This window comes from Lepeophtheirus salmonis, chromosome 5 (assembly GCF_016086655.4).
Source record: "Lepeophtheirus salmonis chromosome 5, UVic_Lsal_1.4, whole genome shotgun sequence".
NCBI lineage: Eukaryota > Metazoa > Arthropoda > Copepoda > Siphonostomatoida > Caligidae > Lepeophtheirus > Lepeophtheirus salmonis.
This window is the reverse complement of record NC_052135.2, coordinates 32,700,034-32,714,207: the sequence shown is the minus strand read 5'-3', so window position 1 is coordinate 32,714,207 and position 14,174 is coordinate 32,700,034. Positions and strand designations below refer to the sequence as shown.

The following is a 14,174-nucleotide window of genomic DNA, read 5'->3' as shown; positions in this document are numbered from 1 at the left end:
CAGGTAAATAAGATATTTGTTAATTGTAAGCTTCTTTATCTAGGTATTATTTATTTTTACAATATGATAATATCATTACAATATTTTACTTTTTTAAATTTTCAGGTATGACTACTTCAGAAATTAAAGCTCTGCTGGATGAAGACCTGGTAAAAGCTGAGCTCATTTTGACTAACTGGCAACCAGATGACCTCCAGGAACTGGCTTCCAAGGGAGAGAGTAATGCTCTCTACTTTGTTGCCGGGTATATTTGTTTTTCTTTGAAGAAGAAGATCATGTCAATAGTTAATGGGTATAAGAGACACACCTCCGGACTTAATAACCTTCGATAGTCCAACCAATCAGCATGTAGACCTGAAAGAGTTCCTCGACATAATGAGCAGAGGGGGTTCTCGACTCAATCCGACCTTCTCTACCTCTCCTGTCTTTATGTTTACTCCATGTTCTCTTACATTACAGCTACTCCTGAAAAGAAAGACAGTTTACTTGGCACCCCAAATCCTAGAGCTTCATTTTTTGCCACAATAATTGACAAGATGCAGGACAGTTTAAACTCTGAAATTATCATCGTTGTGGGAGTAAAGTGCGAGGAAGGACACTCTTAGTCAGTTTTTCTTCAAAGAATTTCATTTGTTTTGTTTAATATCATGGGTAAAAATTTAAGTACTAAACTGAATGATGACATCCGATTTTTAACAAAAAAAGAAAATGGCAGCTAATATAAAAGGAGCTAAATTTCAAACAAAATCTTCTGACTTGTTTACTTGGACCAACTTTGTACTTTTTTATATGTTTAAATTTCTATTAAAGTACTAATAAATATCACCTTCTGTTAGAAATATATAGCCTCATTTTTATTATTTTGATAATCTTCCCTAGCAAAATACTTTTAAAAACTCTTTATTTTGTAGCGAAACACTTTAAGAGAGACCCATATTGGAAACGCGTGAGCGCAGTGTCCTGCCTGCTTACAGGAGTCCTTGGTATTTATATGTCATGGTTGCAATGTCTTTAGCAGTTACAATTTGTATAACCAAATTGTACAAGTTACAACTTTTTCATCTTAAAATGCATTTTTTAATTACAGCATTGGTCGTTCTAACTACAAATATTTTCTATATCAATGTTAATCTATTAAAATTATAGAGTTAATAGAAATGCTAGGTTATGCCATCATGTAATCGGGCTTGCTAAAATTTTAAATTTGATGTACTTGCTAGGTAAAAAACACAGATGTTGACGTCATAGAGTATAACAACTCTACCAAACACAAATTCAAAAAAGGCCAAAATTAAGAACTGGGACTACGTTTTAGGCCGAGGGAGAGAAGTTTGTTATCCCTGAGATATGATACTGTTACTTTATTTCCATGATTGACTTATTTGCCTAACTACCAACTGATTTTGCGCCTTTTTCCTGTTTCTTTTTGGAGGAAAAGACCCATGATACAATAAAAGTAACGATGTGAGGTATGTGTAATGTTCGTTATACATAATGAAAGGATCTTAAATGATACAACTATCTATGTAGATAGCTATATAAAGTCAGTTATTAACTATATAAATCATATATGTACAATCTAGGCTGCTGAATGAATCAATTTAAGTGAGATACCTTATCAAAATAATGAGGGGGGAAAACGTTTCCTTACTTACAATCTACATCTACAATATATAGATATACATATGTAAAGCTTAATATGTCCTTCCTCCCAATTCTACAACGAAAAATATAATGAATTAATAAATTATATAAGTATATAGATTAGAGTGGCTCCTAAGAAACTCCCAAAGTCTCAAAATGTTCCTTTTGATATAAAATTTTGTTATATCTATTTCTTTTAGTTTTTTCAGAACCACTATGATATACATATTACTTAATGAGCAAAGCTTTCGCAATTTTTTTCTACCTTCTTCTGATGTATTTAATTATCTTATTCATAAAAAATAAGAAAAACAACATATTTACGAGGTTCAAACTTCTAACTTTCTTTTTATCAAACCAGTACTAATATACTATGTATGTCATAATATCTTACAAACTTTAACTTCATGGAACCATTAATACTTTCATCATCTAATAATATTTTGATTGCCCCCATCGATGCGAATGAGTTTAGTTTTGAGAATCATGGCCATAGTGTCCACATATCAAAAATTAGGAGAGGTTAATTTCAACCAGATGCACTGTAGTAATTGGCCTGGTCCAGACATTGGGACTTGAGTAGGCACACTGACTTGGACTCAAGTCACTTTTTTATTATGACTTGTCACTTGAATTTCCATAAGTTTTATTTTCTTGAGACTTGATTTAGACTTGAAAATTTTACATTTGGCTTGAAACGTACAATAGGATGCCTCCCCATGTATTTTTTTGAGCTAAACAAATGCAAGAGATATTAAAATTTGATTGAAAAACCAAAATTGTGAATTATATGGAAGGCTCTAAAACTCTTCGAAGTTTTTTAAAATTAACGTTTTCACAAATTTTAATATGTCTAAAATAATACAAAAATAGATGAATTTTGAAAGATATTTGTTTTATTACAGTTAGTAATATAAAACAGAACAATAAACTAAGCAACGTAGAGCTTAGAATCAACAATATAAACTTAGAATTGAACCTGAGATTATAAGCTCTAATTGGCTTACTTTATTGTTTTACCTATTGTATTATTAAATTTAATAAAAAATTCATTATTTATTATTTTAGAGACACAGTTTAGATCTGTTAGATTATTAATTTTACAAAATTTGTAATAAAATTTGGATTCCCTTTGCGAATTTGAAGCTCAAAAAAAAAAAAAATATCAACCCTTAACATGTTATGATAAAATTCTGATAAACTTATGGGACTCATTTGAATGTCCATTAAAATCCTACTTATGACTTGGTCCTATGACTACCCTAGCCAACAAAAAGGGCAAAGTTACCTTATGAAGAGGTTAGAGAAGGACATGGAGGAATCTAGTGCCAACATCAGGAAGAAGATCCAGTCCAGTGAGGGCCATATGAAGTTCACGGATGATTCATTCATCAGGAAGGTTAAGATCATGATTCTGGAGCCATATTTTAAGGATTTGAACCCTATGACCTTCTTTTTCAGGCGCGTATTGGAGGAAAGGGACAATATAAGTCCCAATACTAACAAAGTCTCTCTCATCAACGCCACCGAGAAGAAGTGCAGCAACTATATGGTTAAGATTGCTTGCAGGCGCATCAGAGACCGTGTAGAAAGAGAGACTGAGATCGGGAGCAATTTACGATTGAGTTTAATGGATTTAGTCTTACCATATTATTACAATTTTTAATTTTTTTTTTTTTTTTCATTATGAAGATGAAGCAAAAGTTAAAAGTCCAAAGCATGATATTTCTTTTTCACGAATCATATTATATTTTAAACAGAATACAGTAAAAGTCGGATATCTTTTACTCTTGTTCCCTTCCTGTATAGAAATTGTTCATTTATTTAAAAATAATAGTAACTCAAATAAATTGCCAACAGTTTACTTTATATCACTTTGTCCCTCATTTAAGTCCATCACAAACCACAGATCTTTGTTTTAATTTAAAGGTTACATGATGGAAATTTAATTTGGTTTATTATACGACTTATATGTTGAAAGAAATACTAAATTTTTGCAATGTGTCATTTGCAACACCTGAAGCTATTGCAAACATTTAATAAAGGTATTAATGTAAAAATTAACATTACTATGCAAAAAGTCCGCATTACTAATTATATTCCATAAATCGTATTATAAATTATTGCATGGATATAAAAGTGGGTTTTTTTCATACTTCAAACCAAATTTATTGGCCGCTTAAGTTAAAGTGATCCGACTTCTACTTTATAATTATTAGGTATATTTTTCAACAGTCAATTTGTATTCAAGTAATACGGCAGGTTTGAAAAAATTGTAGGTATTTTCTACCCCCCTTAATTTGTTTTGTTAATATATACAGAATATTGAAATAAAAGATTGATCCAAATAATATTTTCTTGTTCTGACACCGGAATCCAGTTAAAGATGTCATAACTTTAGGTTGCAAAACACAAGCGAGACGTGGAGTTTAATCAAAAAGATAATCACCCCTCTTCTTCATGTGGAAGTTGCTATATACAATTGTGCACAGGATAGATATATCTCTACCGATGAGATCTAACTAATTATTAATAATAAAGTAAATATCAAAATCATAAAATTAAGCAATAAATATACTAATAAAAAAAATGTTAGAAATAAATCCATCTTAAAGATTTAGAGCAAAAACTATTTATGTAGTAATGTCCGGCGATATTACTCCTTATTAAGAGCATCAAAAAAGATTTCCCCCGTTATTTATGCTTATATAACCACATACTATTATCATGAAGGATATACAAAAATTGCTAATTATAATGCTACAACCAATGTAACTACCCCGTTGTTGTGACCATTTAAGCAATTGTTTTTGCCTTTTATGAGTTTTCTGAACATCATTTCTTGGAGCTTATGAACCATAGCTAATCCTTAAGTGACAAAACAGTAATATTTATTGACAATGTTCTATTGGAAAACCTAATGATCATACCCAAGTCTTTAAGTGAAGAAACTAGTGTCAGACAAAATAGTTGCGAACCATCCAAAGCTACTACCCCCGTAGTTGTGACCATTTAAGCCGTTATTTTTGCCTTTTATGAGTTGTGTATTACAATTCTTTATATTTTTAGCTATAATAGAATCAAATTTAATGATTAGATTTAAAAATATGAATACTTACTGTTATATAGTACAAAATTCAGAGTTCCATTTCGAAATCAGTAAATATTTTATACTTTTTACTGATAACTTTGATCTTAATTTGGTGTGGATGACTCTAAACATGCTGAAAATTCTCTCAACTTCACAATTTACAATGGGGGTATTTCTATAAATTGAATCTTCAACAAAGGCTAGGTCTCGTAATTCATTGTAAGCTGGATTTTCTGATAGGAAATTGGTCAATTTAGATCGGAGTGGCTCTAGCTTTATATCATTCGGTAGCATTTTAACGATGGTAATGCTGACAAGTAAGGGTAATCGTCCTTCTAAAGCTGTGATGGCCCCAGAAATTTGATTGAGATTATTAAGAATAGTGGTCAACTCTTCAAATATATATTCGTCAGTAATAATCTCCTTTGCTTTAATTATAGAAGGCATTTTTTCATGGAGGCTACTTAAATATTCCCTGATTACTATGAAGTGCTTGAAATAGTAATCTGCTGCTTTTAACCAAGTTCCCTAACGTGTAATGACTGGAGCTGGGGATAAGTGAATTTGGTAAGAAGCAGCGAATCTACGTTTTCTTAGTCCAGCGTTCAAAAATATTTTTTTGATTTCGGATATTAATTCATTTGTTCTAGGGAACTCTTTACGAGCAAGTTCAGCAACGTTATGGAGCCCATGAGCCACGCAGATAATATGTTTCAACTGAGGGTAGTATCTTTTAAAGTCTTCGCCAGCTTTTTTGCAATAAGAAGCTCCATCCGTAATAAACACCTTCAGGCGAGTAGCATTAAAGTTGGTTCCAAGAGTAACTTGAATACTCTCGACAACAAAATTTATTCTTTTCTTGGCATTAGCACGTTTAATGTCTATCACGTTGATGAGATATGGACGACCCAAGAATTAGCCGTCCAAAGGACCAATCAATAAAGCAGTGATTGATCGCTCCTGATTATCTTATGTCTCATCGACAGCAACAAAAATATCCTTCTCTTCGACTTTTTCTTTGATTTTGGAGATGGCATCGTTACCAACATCCTTCATTAATTTAATGATGGTTCCTCGGGAAGGGATGGGTTTACCCTTGTATTTCTCCATAAATTTTTTGAATGTCGGATGATTAGCAATGGATAAGGGTATATGACATGCAATAAACATCTTTGTGAGATCAAGGTTAAAGTCTGACCTGATGTATTCATCATTAACTTGATTTTTTAGATGAATATCCATACTCTTGTTATGAGATGAGGATAATGAGTGGCGTTTAATTCTAGACGGGGGACTAAAAGCACATTTATATCGACAAATCCGAGAAGCCATCTGTTTCTCGGCCGGTAAGTATTTCCAAATTTCTGGGCCTCCATTTTCAGAAATCCAGACAGAAGGCGACGTTATTTTAGGCATTTTATTCAGTTCTCTATCGACTATTATATATTAATATTGAATAACAATGGCGGGTATGATGACGTTTTTGATAGAAGAATATTTTAGTTATATTATTCAATCAATGATGCCATGCGTATTTATTCTTTTCTCATCGCACGCTTTTCTATTCTTACCAAAATTATCACCCTTACTTATAGTACATGGAAGGTGTTTAGTTTTGGCGCGCTTACATACTACGGGCTAATATTTCCTTTAGTACTGTTTTTTATTAGTGAAGGAGTAATTATTTTGTTATAAATGCCCTATTTGTACTAATTAATTGAATTAGTACAACATAGAGTGGGTAAGGGTTAATTCTACGGTTCCAATAATTAATTAGAGTTAATGAGGTTATCTATTTTCCTTCTAATATTGAAGTTATGCCTGATTAACCATCGAAGTACTTCCAAGCTCTCAGTAATTATTACTCAATACTTCTTACAGATAATATGTTAACCTGTTGCTGCCATGGATGTAGAAGTGGCTACCGTGAGTTAAAAAGTAGTCAAAATGGACCCAATTCTTCCCCAAGCCTAAGGTTTATTTCCACTCATTTCATAAGAATGACGACCTCAGGAAAACGTGGATAAGGGCCACACGTAGAGACGGTTTTGTTCCTACTAAGCATTGTCGTGTTTGTAGTTTCCTTTGGGAATTGAAAGTCTCATACATATATGCCGAATATATTATGCTGCCAAAATTACTCCATCAGATCTTATTTTGTAAATGTGTGCTCAATATTTTTTAGTTTGTTAGGAAAAATATTTGTTCCCGATTGTAATAGCAAAATTTATAGCACTCAAAGTAGAAAAAACAATTTAAAATCAAGCTCCTCGAAAAAAATTAAGAAATTAAATTATAAATCATTAATAGATTCAGTTTGTTTCATAATTTTTATATATCAAGAAATCACTCAATATACAGGGAGCGGGGATCAGACTGTCGCCTACTTTAAACCTTGATAACTTGAAGACGACATTATCAAATAAAAAACCGGTTACCAAATAGTAAAGCTATTCTCGTCAGCTGACGATACGTACTTCAGTTAGCATCATGCCGTCATCATATGAGGAGATAAAGAGATATAAGTGGAACGAGGAGCTTTCGTGGTCCACCGTAGTCATGGTATTGGTTAATAATGGAGGTGAAATCTCCAATTCAAGGATTGCTTCAACCTTAGGAGTGAATTTACGGACTGTTCAGCGTTTCTGTAAGAAGCTAGAGGACACCTGGGATGTTGATGCCACCTTAAAGAGGGCACCCAAGGAGGAGGGCGCCGACAGGAAGGTCAGGGACACCGACTTTGTCGACAAGGTGAAGAAGATGGTTGAGGATGACCCTGCCAGGTCCATGAAGGCCATGGCGAGGGATCTGGGCAGCCCTGGGAGTGGCAACAGGACTCAGCACCCTGCCATGTGTCCAAAATCTCCATGCAGTGGTTAACCGAGAACTGTTATGACGTCGTAACCAAGGATTTGTGGGTTCCTAACTCTCCCGGCCTTAATCCTCTAGACTATTTTGTCTGGGGTTATGTCGAGAGACATACCAACAGACATCCTCATAGCACCAAGGCTAGCCTGATGCACTCCATCAAGGAGGTATTCGGCAACATGGACAATGAGATGGTCAGAAGAGCCTGCAGCCGGTTCAGAGGCCATATTGAGGCCGTTATTGATGCCAACGGTGATTATATCGAATGAATGGCTACTCTATACGTATATTCTCGTCATAGTTTTGATTTTCAATAAAAAAGTTAAAAAATGTATATTTTGTGTTGTTTTTGTAGAAAATATTTTGGCGGCAATTTGATCCCCGCTCCCTGTATAAGATTAAATTGTATTTGTAATAATTTATTTAGAATATATGTATACACTTATAGAATATAAATGAATCATTTCTTTTGAATTTTGAGATATTCTTTGAATATCCCATTTATCCCAACGTTTGAAAGAAAAAATGACATGCAGAAAGAAATGCAACTTCCATGTAACTCTAGTATTCCTTGCACAGACACATAGATAAAAATGGGATGTGTGTAAAGAAAAAAGTAAGTGTAGATATTAAAAAAGAAACAACTGTTGAGCTTGTACTCTGTTTTCTTTTTTATTCATTATCTATCAAGGGTGTTTTAACATCTCCCTCCCTCTAAAAGATGAATTGTTGTCTATTTTTGGTATAAATTGTTTTTCCTGTGCATAAGAAAATAAATATATATGAATTTAAATATAATAACAATATTTTCCTTGAACGAATGCTATTCCCTTTTGCTTATCTCTTCTATAATATTTTTCAAATTGTCTTTGTTACATTGTCATTTTTTGGTTTCTTTTTTTACCATATTAAAAGTCCTTAGAATTTATAACCCCTATGTATGCCACATAAATCTCGACATCAATTTTGATTGAAAAAGCTGGATTGTGAGCAAGTTCCTTTCCTTTCAAGAAACATTCAAGAATAGGGATGTACCAATCGTGCAAGAGTCAATCCAGAACAAAACGTCCCATTGAATTAATCATATATTTATTACTATAGAATGCTTATTGCTTATGTTTTGAAATTCTGAAAATTTGATATCATTTGCTTCACTAATTCCAGGGGTGCTTCAGTATAGAATCCTCAAAGTTTTGTATCTCAACAGCTTAATTTTAGTATACATGTAAATTCTTACCTGTGAACACTAAATATAATCTTACTTTTGTAATCAAATGATTGGTTCCAGAGATACAGAGCCTTTCTTTTATTAACTTTATAAAAAAAATGTAGGACAAACCAAATTTCAAATAGTTGTATACTCTGAGTCTGAAAAACATCCAAAAAGTAAAAAACAGTATTTTTAAAAAGTAAAAAAAATGGAGAAGTTTTAAGCTTAACTAACTAATTTTTAGACTATGATCTTACATTATAAACTTTGATTTTTAATTTGACCTCGTGTGGTCAAGTTGGATCATGAACAAATCGGATGCACTTTTTAGCTAGGTTGGAATGTCATCATCAAGATATTTAATTATATATAATTATTAGACTCATTTTTTTCATAACTTGTTGACAGAAATATATTAATTTTATATTTATAAAGAGAGTGCGTAAGCTATCTGTGCCGCAGAAGGGATTTTTTATAATCCCTTTTTTTCTCCAACCAGATATCAGATTAAAAAAATGAAACAAAATTCTGAGCGATTGATGGATTCTCATTTGTTTTATTTAATAAAATTATATCCAGCCTGAATTACAGTCTTTAAAGAGTGAGCAGGCCTTTGTCTATTGGCCCCTTGCCAATTACTTGAATGTCTTCTTGATCTGCTGGATAAGTGTTCTTTGGCGAAGCAGGGTACTTTGTTGATTTGATATTCGATCACGGCCCACAAAAAAAATTAATCGGATTCAGATCCGGCCAGATGAAGTCGACAAAATTGTCTTGGAGCCATTTGAACTCTTTTTTGTTGCATTACTGTTTCCTCAAAATCACCTTTAGAGGCTAAGAATTCCCTTCTAACCTTGTGAATGAACTACTTTTTGAGTTCCAGAGATCGAGCAATTGTTATGTTATCACTTCCGGTGTGGATCCATAGAGGGTTTTGTGCCTTTTCCAAATATTTGGGACAACGAATTCATGAATTGATTCCATTAATTAAAAATCACGTCTGCCCAAGAGAGCGGCCAAAGTGGCGGCATAGAAAGCTTGTGCAACCTGTACATATACATAATAGTGTATACCAGGGATTGGCAACCTTTTTGAGAGTAGGGACTGAACAGCTATGTAGTGGCATCCAAACAGCTATCGCTATAGATTCATGGTGGAAAACTATGTTATTCAATATATAATTGATTTTCTGGGTATTTAAAGAAAACAAGGATTCAATATTTAAACAATAACCTTATTTTTTACTACTCGGAATTTTAATAAAGGAATGAAATATGAGCACAATTTAAAAGATAAATCTATAATTTATCAATATTAAAAATGAAAGAAGGAAAAATACTACTTATTTAATGAGACACTTGGTTCTACTTATTTTGTGATATTTATTCTATATCAGGTGAAATATTTGTCTATTACAGGAGCAAAAAAATTATCCAGGTGGTCGTTACGCAGTTTTGTTCACAAATTACTTTTCGTGTACTCCATTCAGGAAAAAAGTTCTTCAAATGTATTTGTGCTTCCAAAAAATGACATTATCAGTTTTACGTTATTCATATTTTCTAGTTGATAATATGTATTTCTTGTAAAAGTCACAAGTGGATTCGAAATGAAATTTCGATTTCAATGATTAATTACTTTGTAAGTCAATTAATTCCAACTGATATTAATCTGGCACTTGCTCCACATCTGAATCGTAAGTAGTATCAAAAAATAGAAACATAATTTTATATTTTTTGAAGTGAGCAAAAAGAGATGAAAACTTTTTTCTAAAATCATTAATAGAGGTTAAAAAGTTGTTTGTAATTATATCCCTCTTGTGATTTTGAAGGCTTGGAAATTACAGCAGTTTCTTTTTCAGAACTATGATTTAAAAAGTTGAGGTTTTCTCTCAAAAATAGGGATTTGACCACAAATCTCAAATATTTTAGATGGCGGGCTGGTCAAAATTCACTTGAGGGTCGATATAGCTCGTGGGCTGAGGGATGGCGACCTCTGGTGTAGACATTACAATAAACTGCATTACCTTCCTAATTCAAATGATAAATATTTAACTAAATGTTTATCTTCTTCATGTTTACATTTGTGCAAAAAAAATCCATGCAAATTGATATAGATAAAATTCCCTCCACGAAGTGTCATTAACAATTCAATAATTTTTATTTATTAATTATATAATTAGTCAAATACATAGAATTGTTTAGTTGTTTAACACTAGAACGACGAGGGTATCACATTAGATACCGCTTTGGGATTCAATAAAATATTGTGAGAAACTTCTTGATTATATATGTTTATAAGTTTTTGAATTCTCACAATTCATTTTATTAACCACAAAAAAACAATATCAGAAACTTAAATTAGTAGTCGTTTGGTTGATATAGAGAACACTAGACAGACATGGGTATCATATTTCATATCCAATAATCTCAATAAACAACACGTAGTGGAGAAATTATTCTCTTGAACTTAATGTGCGTAGGCTCACGCCCAGTTCATTTCTAGAGAAAGAAATATACTTAATGTAAATGGATTTTACGCAAGATTCCTAGGTCGCATGGAATAAATGTATAACATTTTAATATTCAATAAAACTCAATCAGACCAATTAAAGGAACAATATTTGAATAAATAAATAAAAAATATTTGAAACTTAATTTTTGAATTTTTTATCAAAAATTTTAATTTTTGATTTGTTTTCAAAAAAAATCCCAAGCCCAAGTCCCCCCTCCCAAAAATAAAAAATCCTAATTTATATATATTAATAATACTGGGAACGCCTGTGAAAAGACTTATGCGTATTTCGCAATCAATGAATCGTAAAAAGTTCTGACTGAAATATACCCACGCACAAATACATTTCAAACAAGTTGGACTTACTTATTAGAGTCACAAATATCTTATGATAAATCACATACATATATTTAACTCTTCAAAAGTAAATGGAAAATTAAAATTAAAACTTTTTTAAGGCTCGCTTACTCAATAGGTCTATAAAAGACATTATCAAATGAAAGTAGGGTATAAACAATCGTAACCAAAAACAAAACAATGTAGTAAGAGATAAACATTGTTGAAAGACTAAAAAAATTATTTGTTATTGAATTTTATTTAAAAAAAAAAAAAAGAAGATGTTCCCTTTGAAAAATACGCTTGGGGGCTCTACTGTGGCGGAACTTTTTTTTTTTTACTTTTACTAATTATTACTCGAATGTATGGAGTTTTGATGGTTATTGGAGTTTAAGTAAAGTTGAATTTTCATTATAAAATTAGTAACTAAAGGAAAGTAAAGTGCTTCTGGAATTCGAGTAATATTGGAATTCAACACTATCCAATATCCTGTTTTTTTCTTTGTTTTACATCTATTTTATGGTTTCTATGGGTACTTAAATTGGGTTTTTTATTCTCATAATTTCATTTGATAAAGATTTCAACAAATATGCCGCTGTTTGCATTTTTTTTTCTGGGGATGGGAGTTGGGTGGACAAATTTTTGACTATCATCTAGTGTTGGACTGGTCCTACGACTGATTGACTAATCAGTATCCTTCCTCCCTTTCAGTTTTTTTTTTATCGTTCCCATCATTGTTACTATTTAAAAGTCCTGAGGACTGATATAGACGTATTTTAGTCATACAGTCCTAGCTATCTATATAGCTATTCATCACTCATAGCTAAGATTGAATAATTTAAAAAGGACTATAACAATAAATGATAGCTAGAACGTATAATAATTAGTTCTAGTCACACACATCCTACTTTCAACGTCTGTTATCTTGTCTAATGAAAGAGGTCTTATTAAACAGTAGAAAGGACATAGTTCTACGTTATTTCAGCTATTGTAATTTAAAGACCAATAAAGATCGGTCCAAGGACTGACAAATTTTAGTAAGACCAGACTGATAGAACTAAAGTCTCTTTAGTTGTTATAGACCCGTTTAATTCTATTGATATCTCATTTGGTCTGAATCTTATAAGGGTGACTTCTTTTTAATATCAGAGAATGGCTTTTTCTCAATATTTTGATACACTATGTCACGGAATTCTAGACACATTAAACAATCACACATTCAGTTTACTTTATTTTCCCTCTTGAAGAAATTCAGTAAAAGATGATATTTACTCTTTTTTTAAACCAATCACTCATTTCATATTCCCTCGTGTTGCAATAAAAATTATTTGTAATTATTGCAGTCTTTAGAATATTCTTCTGTATTTTTTTTGGCCGACAAGGCTTATCTTTATTTTAATTTAATAATAAGGTTTAATGAATTATTGAAACAAAACAATACAAAATCTGACTTACTAAGAAATAAACAACACCTGCATATTGGTAATACAGATATCAGAGCTGGTACATCATTCCCAAAAGTTAACTTGCATCGTTCAAATGCCATTTTGTTTATAAGTTCATTTCAATTTGCTGTTTCTAAGCTTTTATGACTATGTCTATAGTTGTTGAATAAGCTGGAGATATAAAAGTATATATGAGCAGCCGCCCATACGGTTGACACTATTGATTTATTGGAAAGCATTATTTTTGCCATAATAATTTTATACACTGATACGATTGGTCTCTATTTGGACGTCAATATAGATCCACAAACAAAAATCCTGTAACGTTTTGGATAGATTGTGGTCTGAAGTGATAGTCCACCTGCCCTTATATATTTTTTCCTTGTGCACAAGAAGATATCGTGAAAAGAATAAGCTTTCTTTTTTTATAACAGGGAATTCTTAGAATATTTATTCTACAAAATTAAATTTTATTTGTGAAATTAAATACTTTTTTCACAAGTGTATTTTTATATGGTACAATATACATATTATATGTACACAAAAATTCCAAAACAAATATCCTTGTCTTGAAATTTGACGCATATGTACAAGACTTTGATATACAGACATAATATGTACATTCAAAAATCAGCTCTCTCAAATATATTTAACTTTATTAAAGACACGTCTGCTTTTTTCTTTTTTTTTTGTAGGTTTTTTATGTTTATTTAGTATGCAAATTGATGACAGCAATTCTTTTTATATTTAAGAGCAATATGTTTATTCATTCTTATTAAGGCTAATATATGTATATTAGAGATGTTCTTAAATTTGTTTGTTTTTATAAATGTTAGAAGGACCGAATAAAAAAAAATGCTTTAGATATAAAATGAAGAAATATCACATTTACATACATCCATTTCCCTACTGTCATGCATTTTTTCGGCTGACTTATCCGTGTATGGAGATACCACAAGTCCAGTAATGAAAATCATGTGAATTTATGGTTTAAAAAAATAAATAAACCGAAAATCTATACGGTAACCCCCGACAATTTAAAAAATGTTTTGGAAGAGAGTATCTTAGC

At 31.7% G+C, this 14,174-nt stretch overlaps 1 protein-coding gene across 1 annotated transcript in view; it reads right to left on the bottom strand.

Moving 5' to 3' along the window:
* Positions 1-14,174, bottom strand: part of LOC121117492 (alanyl-tRNA editing protein Aarsd1-B) — a 392,734-nt gene that overhangs the window by 299,352 nt on the left and 79,208 nt on the right. The window lies entirely within an intron of this gene.